The sequence below is a fragment of the Xenopus tropicalis genome, chromosome 6 (assembly GCF_000004195.4).
Source record: "Xenopus tropicalis strain Nigerian chromosome 6, UCB_Xtro_10.0, whole genome shotgun sequence".
Lineage (NCBI taxonomy): Eukaryota > Metazoa > Chordata > Amphibia > Anura > Pipidae > Xenopus > Xenopus tropicalis.
The window spans coordinates 6,934,599-6,943,798 of record NC_030682.2 but is presented as its reverse complement, the minus strand read 5'-3'; the positions used below and the strand labels follow the sequence as shown (position 1 = coordinate 6,943,798).

Below are 9,200 nucleotides of genomic sequence, written 5' to 3'. Positions count from 1 at the left end.
TAAACCCGGTTGCTAAGGTACTTTGGATCGTAGCAACCAAACAGCTGCTGAAACACCAAACTGGAGAGCTGCTGAACAAAAACTGCAATAACTACTGTAAAAAACTACAAAAAATGAAGACCAATTCCAAATTGTCCCAGAATATTACTCTCTATACCAGTGATCCCCAACCAGTGGCTCAGGGTAACATGTTGCTCCCCAACCCCTTGGATGTTGCTCTCAGTGCCCCCAAACCAGGGAGTTATTTTTGAATTCCTGACTTGGGGGCAAGTTTTGGTTGAATAAAAACAAGATTTCCTACCAAATAAAGCCCCCTGTAAGCTGATAGTGTGCATAGAGGCTGCCTAATAGCCAATCACAGCCCTTATTTGGTACCCCCATCATTTTTTATGGTGCTTGTGTTGCTCCCCAAGTCTTTTTACATTTGACTGCGGCTCACGAGTAAGAAAGGTTGGGGATCCCTGATCTACATCATACGAAGAGTTAACTCAAAAGGTGAGCATCCCCTTTTACAACTGCATTTAAGCAGGTTCCAGTGACTTTGGGGCAGTGGAAAGTGCCAAATAAAAAGCAATAAAAAGTCAAGTCTGTTATTATGTTCCATGTGCGGAGCCCAGTAAAGTCCTTAGTGGCTTAATATCAGTGTAACATGAACTGCGGCAACCTACCACTCCTTGTGCGCTCCCTAGTCTGGTGAGTGCCAGCTGTACCAAGGGCAAGCACGTAGCCGGGGCAAGCAGGGAGCCGGGGCAAGCAGGGAGCCGGGGCAAGCACGGAGCCAGCAGCACAGTCTAAAGAACCTTCCACTCAGCCATATTTTAGCTCAAAACAAATGTGCCACCGTATTGGCCCCACAAGCAGGCATACGCACCTGGCATTCTGCGCTGGCAGTGTATGGGATCCTCCTAACCCGCCGCCCAATCAGCTTACAGGGCACTTAGCTGTAACGAGCCGCAATCGTTATCCCCCGGCACTACAAATTGTGTATATTTTCCCATTAGGGTTTATATTACCTTGTTTAGCTTGGCACACTCCCAGCTGCGGGCACGAGCACACACAGCATTAGTACCCAAGACTTCTCCCTTGGCCTATCAGCTTACCCTGCCTCCCCGGGCAGCAGGGCTGTTGTTGTGACAATGGAAGCAACATGCTGTGTGCATTACATCATTACAACCTTGACCGGCCAAGGTCTGAGCACAGCAAACACAATCCCTGGCAGCCTGGGCTCCTCGGCACCGCAATATCATTTAGTTCTGATGCCATTCTCTGAGCGCCGCCGGGCATTCTAGGGACAGCCCCCCAAGGGGCGACGAGGCAGACCCCCTGTTTAACCCAAAGGGGCTGTTCCCACTAATATTCCGAGACAGTTTGCAATTGGTCTTCATTTTTTATTATTTGTAGTTTTTTTTTTTTTATTATCTCAGCTGTTCAGCAGCTCTCCAGTTTGGAGTTTTAGTAGTTATCTGGTTGCTAGGGTCCAAATGACCTTAGCGACCATGTAGTGGTTTGACTCAGGAGACAGGAATATGAATAGGAGAGGGACCTGAATAGAAAAATAAGTAATAAAAAGTAACAATAAAACTGGAGCCTCACAAAGCAATAAGCTTTCAGGCTGCCGAGGTTGGCAAATAATTTAAAAACTGTAAAAAAAATAAGAAAAATAATAAAGACCAATTGAAAAGCTGCTTAGAATTGGCCTTTCTATAACATACTAAAACTTAACTTAAAGGTGAACTACTCCTTTCATAAGATAATTACTAGAGCTACATCACAACGTGAAGCAATGAATAGTACTGCTGTATGCTCCTATGTGTACGGCAGCCCTATGAAAGGACAGGTTATGGTGCAATAGTCTATGGCTTTCTGTTGAAATGTGGTCTCTGTAATTAGCCGTAAGCAGCTGTTTATAGCCCGGAAGCCCTGGGGCATCAGTATGTGTGAATGGCCAAGTACAGACCTGGGCATAAAGGTGAAGTAAAACACCTGTAGCTGCAGGTTTGGGCAAGTAAAGTAGGGCAACAACAAAAAAAAACCTAGAATTTCTGTCACCCAGGTCTTGGTTCTGCCCCATAGCAGAACTGGGTTTCCCGGTGCTGCCCCTGATGTTCAACTGTGGTTCCTTCCAAATTCCAAACGGAGAACCCCCAAGACAAAACGAGACCCGCCAATTTAAGCAGCTTAATGAGCCCTATTCAGGGATTTTATACATGGTTTCTGTGATTTGGGAAAGGCTTGTGTGGGATGCTGGGAGTTGTAGTAGAGCGACAGCAAAGGAATGTAGGAGAGGGCGTCAGGCCCCGTTACAGTAGAGGGTATTCCCGGGCCCTGTGGTTGTGCAACTCCCAGCAGCTCAGTATAGGAACAGCTCCACACACACATTCACTAATTATTACACTAATTATACCTGGAACGGGGAGCAAATATCTCCGACCAGGGCAACTCCATGTTTGGTCCTTGCGAGGCAGATACATAGATTCCCTGTGCCCAGATAAACAGGAGTCTATTGTGCAGGGGGATTTTCGTGTCCCTATTTGCCCTTTTTAGTTTAAGAAATAACAAAAACTATAGATTGTTTTTGTGTGTTTAAAATAATAGGCACAAAATATGCTCAGCACAAACCCTAATTATGTTGAACAAGGAAGGGTGTACTTCCCCTTTAATCCCCAAACCAGCTGATATTGCTGTGAAGCCCAAGCAGGAATGATGAAAGTGAGCTGAGGGTTTTCTCTCATATGAACTTAGTGCTTAATAAAATCGTGCAAATAGACCTGTTATCTAGAATGCTCGGAACCTGTGGTTTTCCCGCATATGGGATCTTTCTGTAATTTGGATCACCTTACGTAGTTTAACCATTAAATAAACCCAATAGGGCTGTTCTGCCCCCAATAAGGGGTAATTATATCTTAGTTGGGATCAAGTACAGGTACTGTTTTATTATTACAGAGAAAAGGGAATCATTTAACCATTAAATAAACCCAATAGGGCTGTTCTGCCCCAATAAGGGGTAATTATATCTTAGTTGGGATCAAGTACAGGTACTGTTTTATTATTACAGAGAAAAGGGAATCATTTAACCATTAAATAAACCCAATAGGGCTGTTCTGCCCCCAATAAGGGGTAATTATATCTTAGTTGGGATCAAGTACAGGTACTGTTTTATTATTACAGAGAAAAGGGAAACATTTAACCATGAAATAAACCCAATAGGGCTGTTCTGCCCCAATAAGGGGTAATTATATCTTAGTTGGGATCAAGTACAGGTACTGTTTTATTATTACAGAGAAAAGGGAAACATTTAACCATGAAATAAACCCAATAGGGCTGTTCTGCCCCCAATAAGGGGTAATTATATCTTAGTTGGGATCAAGTACAGGTACTGTTTTATTATTACAGAGAAAAGGGAATCATTTAACCATTAAATAAACCCAATAGGGCTGTTCTGCCCCCAATAAGGGGTAATTATATCTTAGTTGGGATCAAGTACAGGTACTGTTTTATTATTACAGAGAAAAGGGAATCATTTAACCATGAAATAAACCCAATAGGGCTGTTCTGCCCCAATAAGGGGTAATTATATCTTAGTTGGGATCAAGTACAGGTACTGTTTTATTATTACAGAGAAAAGGGAATCATTTTTAAAAATTAGAATTATTTTCTTATAACGGAGTCTACGGGAGATGGCCTTCCCGTAATTTGGAACTTCCTGGATAACAGGTTTCCGGATAACGGATCCCATACCTGTATTGCTTGGTTTACTTTTGAAGGTATTCGCACAAGTCCTTATATCTTTTACGTGGCAAATATTTCATTACAAGTGAATTCCCCATGGCGAGGACAACAGAACATAGGAAAAATTGAAGCACACTGGGTGTTGTAGTTCAACAGTGACTCTCTGGTGACAGCAAGGAAATGTAGGCGGTGGGACAGGTATTAGTGTGTAGTTCCTGGATATAAAGTGCTTTGGGGGCCCCAGGACAAGCCGAAGCCCCTCAGACAGACAGACCATACAGTGCTGGGGCTGCCTGCAAAGCAAATAGAAACACAAGGCCCAGTTCTGGCTGCTCTGGGTGAGTAAAGGGAACATCTGATAATAGAATGATGATTCCTCCCCATGGTGCATCCCACTCCCTGCCAGCATGACTCCGTAAGCAGCTCGTTATCACACACATTTACGGGGTACTATAACGGCATTATTTATGTATCCCTTTATGCCACTAACATTTGAAACAATGTTCCTGTAGGCAATTATGAATAATATCCGGTGCTGGTTTCCCTTTGGGCTAAACATTAACCCTATCTGTAACAATGGCCCCTTTATTGGAGCTCCCTATAGATCCTCTCAGGTCCCTGTCTGGGTTTCAAATGAGGGGTGGGCGTGTCCTAACAGTCCCTGCCAGAAGCACAGTAGGGGGGGGAGAGCCAATCACAGCCCTGCACTCACACAAGCACAGACAGGCTTCAGTTCCCTATCAGGTCAGCCTAGCTGCTGATTGGTTCCTATCCTACAGTGCCGCCGCCCCCCCTGCACAGCCTGGGAAAGGAGGCAGCAGGAAGTGGCACAGATGGACGGGGCTAGTGGGGTTTTTGCCCATTAATGCCGTCACCCCTAGCTAATGCCCATCGATGCCCTCACCCCTAGCTAATGCCCATCGATGCCTTCACCCCTAGCTAATGCCTATCGATGCCCTCTCCCCTAGCTAATGCCTATCGATGCCCTCACCCCTAGCTAATGCCTATCGATGCCCTCACCCCTAGCTAATGCCCATCGATGCCCTAACCCCTAGCTAATGCAGCACATACAGTGAGACACTTGGGGCCATATAATGGGTAATAGGCTGGAGGGCAGCAGCACAGGGAACACCCTACCCACACACTTCCCATAGTGCCCATGAACTACATTATATAACCATCAACCACGACCCACAAATGCCAGTGCAGCACATTACATGGGCACCCCACCTGGCACATACAAACCCATGAAACCCCTCCGTCTGCTGCCACTGCCCAGCACACACAAGACTACATACCCCGTGCCACGTACATTTTGCCAGGGGTGGAACTAGAGGGGAAGCAGAGCCTGTGGGGGGCCCTGGAGTGTAGGGGTCTAATTAATGAGCAATTATAATGGATCTTGGTAGAATAGGCCAACTTACTAATGTTTTAGGACCCTAAATTGAATTTTCTATGGGGCCCAGTAGTTACGCCACTGCAGGCACCCACAGCATTACATTGACTTTCCCCTTGGCACTAACAGGGCACAACACAATCCTCACTGCCACTGTGCATATTCCACACATACCCCAGCTGGCACACACAGGGGCAGGGCACAGGCAATACTAGTGTCCCACTGGTACCCACATACTATACTACATGTACCAACACCCTGGCAGCCAATGGGAGGGCACATAGCGGGTACAGCCCAGCTGGCACACACAGTTCCATTGGTGCCCACATACTATACTAATGTACCAACACCCTGGCAGCCAATGGGAGGGCACATAGGGGGTATAGGCCAGCTGGCACACACAGATCCACTGGTGCCCACATACTATACTACATGTACCAACACCCTGGCAGCCAATGGGAGGGCACATAGGGGGTATAGGCCAGCTGGCACACACAGATCCACTGGTGCCCACATACTATACTACATGTACCAACACCCTGGCAGCCAATGGGAGGGCACATAGGGGGTATAGGCCAGCTGGCACACACAGATCCACTGGTGCCCACATACTATACTACATGTACCAACACCCTGGCAGCCAATGGGAGGGCACATAGGGGGTATAGGCCAGCTGGCACACACAGATCCACTGGTGCCCACATACTATACTACATGTACCAACACCCTGGCAGCCAATGGGAGGGCACATAGGGGGTACAGCCCAGCTGGCACACACAGTTCCACTGGTGCCCACATACTATACTACATGTACCAACACCCTGGCAGCCAATGGGAGGGCACATAGCGGGTACAGCCCAGCTGGCACACACAGTTCCATTGGTGCCCACATACTATACTACATGTACCAACACCCTGGCAGCCAATGGGAGGGCACATAGAGCCCAGCTGGCACACAGACTGAGGTACCATGATGCCCACAGAGCAGCCAGTGCCCAGTTACAAATTATACAACAACACAAACGGCAATCAGTGACAGTACAGTGACTCTTCCAGGGGCGGTGACGTCACACCCCCCCGTATTGCATCATAACACGTGTCCTGTGACATCACACCCCGGCGGCAGCCCTATCCCCGGCCCCTTACCGGGAAGTCACACAACTGGGTGATGTCACTGTGGCACTTTGCGCCCCGCCGCCCCCATCCCGGAGCCAATACACCTGCCGGAGGCCTCACCTGGCTATGGGGCGGTAGCACGGCTGTGGGCGAGCAGCTCTCTCCGGTGGGACTCCCGGGCTCTGTATCCACCTTCCCCCCGGTGCGCACTGAGTGTAGGGAAATGAGCGCCGCCGGCTTCCTCCCCTCAACCTCCGACCCTTCAACTCTCCCTCCTTCTGTCACAGAGCGCACACGGCTGCTGGGAGGGACCGGACAGGCGAGAGGTAGCGGCTGGGGCACAGCGGCCTCTGGCGGCCGGAGGGGGCAATGACAATATGACAAGAGGATGCGATTAGAGACTGCTGGTACCGCCCATATGACGGACAGATGGAGGCTGAGATGTACCATGGGCGCAGCATGGGGGGGCGGGCTGAGGGGGCGATTCCATATGCAGCGCACGATGGCTCAGGAGACAGTAGGGTCGCTCTGGGAATTGCAAAGTGTCCCCATTAGTGTGACAGACTGGGGTTTCTGAAATTGCCCTTGGCTACTAGCTCAGCAAGGGGGGCCCTATTTCAGAGATAATGGACTATGCCAAGAGCTTTATGCACAGCCCTGTCAGCACTACTGGGGGTAAGTTCCCCCCTCTGGGGGCAGCAGGTAGGAGTGACTGGTACAACTGGGGGTAAGTTCCCCCCTCTGGGGGCAGCAGGTAGGAGTGACTGGTACAACTGGGGGTAAGTTCCCCCCTCTGGGGGCAGCAGGTAGGAGTGACTGGTACAACTGGGGGTAAGTTCCCCCCTCTGGGGGCAGCAGGTAGGAGTGACTGGTACAACTGGGGGTAAGTTCCCCCCTCTGGGGGCAGCAGGTAGGACTGACTGGTACAACTGGGGGTAAGTTCCCCCCTCTGGGGGCAGCAGGTAGGACTGACTGGTACAACTGGGGGTAAGTTCCCCCTCTGGGGGCAGCAGGTAGGAGTGACTGGTACAACTGGGGGTAAGTTCCCCCTCTGGGGGCAGCAGGTAGGGGTGACTGGTACAACTGGGGGTAAGTTCCCCCCTCTGGGGGCAGCAGGTAGGGGTGACTGGTACTACTGGGGGTAAGTTCCCCCCTCTGGGGGCAGCAGGTAGGGGTGACTGGTACAACTGGGGGTAAGTTCCCCCCTCTGGGGGCAGCAGGTAGGGGTGACTGGTACAACTGGGGGTAAGTTCTCCCCTCTGGGGGCAGCAGGTAGGAGTGACTGGTACAACTGGGGGCAGCAGGTAGGGGTGACTGGTACAACTGGGGTAAGTTCCCCCCTCTGGGGGCAGCAGGTAGGAGTGACTGGTACAACTGGGGGTAAGTTCCCCCCTCTGGGGGCAGCAGGTAGGACTGACTGGTACAACTGGGGGTAAGTTCTCCCCTCTGGGGGCAGCAGGTAGGACTGACTGGTACAACTGGGGGTAAGTTCCCCCCTCTGGGGGCAGCAGGTAGGACTGACTGGTACAACTGGGGGTAAGTTCCCCCCTCTGGGGGCAGCAGGTAGGAGTGACTGGTACAACTGGGGGTAAGTTCCCCCCTCTGGGGGCAGCAGGTAGGAGTGACTGGTACAACTGGGGGTAAGTTCCCCCCTCTGGGGGCAGCAGGTAGGGGTGACTGGTACAACTGGGGGTAAGTTCCCCCCTCTGGGGGCAGCAGGTAGGGGTGACTGGTACAACTGGGGGTAAGTTCCCCCCTCTGGGGGCAGCAGGTAGGAGTGACTGGTACAACTGGGGGTAAGTTCCCCCCTCTGGGGGCAGCAGGTAGGACTGATTGGTACAACTGGGGGTAAGTTCCCCCCTCTGGGGGCAGCAGGTAGGAGTGACTGGTACAACTGGGGGTAAGTTCCCCCCTCTGGGGGCAGCAGGTAGGAGTGACTGGTACAACTGGGGGTAAGTTCCCCCCTCTGGGGGCAGCAGGTAGGACTGACTGGTACAACTGGGGGTAAGTTCCCCCCTCTGGGGGCAGCAGGTAGGACTGACTGGTACAACTGGGGGTAAGTTCCCCCCTCTGGGGCAGCAGGTAGGACTGGCTGGTACAACTGGGGGTAAGTTCCCCCCTCTGGGGGCAGCAGGTAGGACTGACTGGTACAACTGGGGGTAAGTTCCCCCCTCTGGGGGTAGCAGGTAGGACTGACTGGTACAACTGGGGGTAAGTTCCCCCCTCTGGGGGCAGCAGGTAGGAGTGACTGGTACAACTGGGGGTAAGTTCTCCCCTCTGGGGGCAGCAGGTAGGAGTGACTGGTACAACTGGGGGTAAGTTCCCCCCTCTGGGGGCAGCAGGTAGGAGTGACTGGTACAACTGGGGGTAAGTTCCCCCCTCTGGGGGCAGCAGGTAGGAGTGACTGGTACAACTGGGGTAAGTTCTCCCCTCTGGAGACAGCAGGTAGGAGTGACTGGTACAACTGGGGGTAAGTTCCCCCCTCTGGGGGCAGCAGGTAGGAGTGACTGGTACAACTGGGGGTAAGTTCCCCCTCTGGGGGCAGCAGGTAGGAGTGACTGGTACAACTGGGGGTAAGTTCCCCCCTCTGGGGGCAGCAGGTAGGACTGACTGGTACAACTGGGGGTAAGTTCCCCCCTCTGGGGGTAGCAGGTAGGACTGACTGGTACAACTGGGGGTAAGTTCCCCCCTCTGGGGGCAGCAGGTAGGAGTGACTGGTACAACTGGGGTAAGTTCTCCCCTCTGGGGGCAGCAGGTAGGAGTGACTGGTACAACTGGGGGTAAGTTCCCCCCTCTGGGGGCAGCAGGTAGGACTGACTGGTACAACTGGGGGTAAGTTCCCCCCTCTGGGGGTAGCAGGTAGGACTGACTGGTACAACTGGGGGTAAGTTCCCCCTCTGGGGGCAGCAGGTAGGAGTGACTGGTACAACTGGGGGTAAGTTCTCCCCTCTGGGGGCAG

At 51.6% G+C, this 9,200-nt stretch overlaps 1 protein-coding gene across 2 annotated transcripts in view; it reads right to left on the bottom strand.

Annotated features, from left to right (window-relative positions):
* Positions 1–6,438, bottom strand: part of scap (SREBF chaperone) — a 42,413-nt gene extending 35,975 nt beyond the window's left edge. Inside the window, 1 exon segment of one of the 2 annotated variants that reach the window (NM_001126690.1) lies at positions 6,362–6,438. The gene's annotated coding sequence lies outside the window, so the exon portion shown is untranslated. 2 annotated transcript variants of the gene reach the window in all.
* Positions 6,439–9,200: the final 2,762 nt, after the last annotated feature.